Source organism: Trachymyrmex cornetzi, unplaced genomic scaffold (assembly GCF_001594075.2).
Source record: "Trachymyrmex cornetzi isolate Tcor2-1 unplaced genomic scaffold, Tcor1.1 scaffold229, whole genome shotgun sequence".
Classification (NCBI taxonomy): Eukaryota; Metazoa; Arthropoda; class Insecta; order Hymenoptera; family Formicidae; genus Trachymyrmex; species Trachymyrmex cornetzi.
The window spans coordinates 269978-272202 of NW_017296945.1; positions in this window are offsets into that span (position 1 = coordinate 269978).

Sequence of the window (2225 nt, forward strand, 5' to 3'; positions counted from 1 at the left end):
CTTATTCATATCAAACCATAATCAAACAAAATTTCTCATGCATTACTGCGAGAATGGAAGGTCTGTTATATACCTGCGAAAGAGTTATCCTAATGGACAAAACTGTGGCATACGTCTGAAAGAAAATATGCTATCATTACACTTGATAAAAATAGTTTTGTTAACCCTTTCGCTCAGAAAGCGAGTGGTCTGTCGGAATACCGTCATTGATCCCGCGCCAAAAGTGTACACATTATATGTGGACAGTTTCTGGGGTTCAAAATATTATTTTATGCCCGAATAGCATGGACAACGCCACCTTGATATGTTTTCGAAAAAAAGGGATTGTCCCTTAAAATTAGGTAATTATAATTTCTTTGTAAACTGTTTTTCAATTATCTCTTTCATGCCAGTGGTATTATATGTATCAATATACTACCACTACAAATTGTATTTAAATATTCATTATTTGACAAAATCAGTCTTAACAACGCTTCCTATATGATTGTACAGGATAGTTTGGCGTAACTCTTACTATAAGGAATACTATAAATTACTTGGCGAATGCTGGCTGTAGACAGTGTTCGTCTATACGGATCGCTTTGCGTTTGCCGAACATAGCCAGCGTTAGGAGAGAAAAGGTTAAATTTAAAAGAATTAATTATAAATAAGATCTTGAATACGTTCTATTTTATATATAGAAAAAAACCCCCTATTATGAGATAGGCGCCTAATATGAGATAGCGGCGTTTCTGCTAAAGTAATAAACGCTATCTGTTGGTTCCACCATGAGTTTATTGCTCTTGGATTGAAAACTATTTAGTAGAAAATTCATTATTAGATTATGCCTATAGTCATTGTAAAATAAGATTTTAGAATTTGGATGTTTTTAGGTTACATTAAGATGAGCAATTTAACTTTGTTTATTATTTAATAAATGAGCATTTTAACCTAGATTATTATTTAATAAATAAATATTTGGAAATAAATTTTTCATGTGATGAGTAAGGTCGTACTAATAGAAACATATTGGACATATTGAATTGTTTGATTACTGAAGTTAGATTTGATGATCCTAAAACCATAAGACGTGGAAATTGTAATATAATACCCAGGGCATTCCTAATATGAAATAACCCATGTACCTATGTCATAGTGAAAATTGTTGCTAAAGTATAAATGTTATTGTATAATAATAAAAAAGACAACCGGAATGAACGTTGAGTGCCTGTATATTTGCGATGCTTGATTCCAACTATCTGAAAACGAGTTCTGGGTATCTACCGCATGCTCATTTTTCACGCACGCTGACTGTGTTTGTTTGTATTTTAGAAACATTAAATAAAGTTTTTTAATTACAATACTGACGTACTTTGCGCTTTACTATCGATTTTTCGGGGAATCTCATATTAGGAGCACAATTTTGTGACTTTGCGATTAGCTCACATTTTATATTTCTTCAATTTTCGAAAAAAATGAGATTTTAATCAAACTTTGCGTAAAGTTGTCTTGAAGCTTATTAAATTCCCTTCAAAATGACCTATTATTTTTTAAAATTCTGCCTATAGACTTCTAGCATTTACTCAAAATGAACTCGGTATCTCATAACAAGGGCCTTTCCTCTACGTATTTATTCTATTATATATGTACAGAGTAGGGCAGTAACTCTTTCCACTTAGAATATTTCCGCTATTTTAGAGATATGAAATGATAATATATTTATTGAATTTGTATAAAGTATCAAGAGGGGTACAATATATTAGTAATAGTTTTTGTATGATCAGAGGCGCTTGGAGATTTGAAGATTACCTCCACTTTTTTAAATGGAATGGTTTTGCTTTTTTTTACGTAATATATATGATTCCTTTAATTATTCTGCATATAAAAGTATTAAGGCAGTGATATCAAAAAGTCAATAGTTTACGAGATATTTTGTACTTTATTCTGGCATATATTGACATAAAATATTAAATACTCGTAAACTATTAATTTTTTTCGTAATCCTTGATACTTTTATAAACAGAATAATGAGATGAATGAATTGATGGAAAGAACTCAGTGAGAAATGACAATGAAATCGATGTCGAATAGACGTCAATTTGATGATTTTGATGTCGAATCAACATCCATTCGATATCGATTCTATTGTCATTTCTCACTAGGAAATCACATAGCTGCTTATTTAAAAAATTATCCTTTATACATACATATTTATTTTAAAGCAACTATGTGTTTTACTCATTATT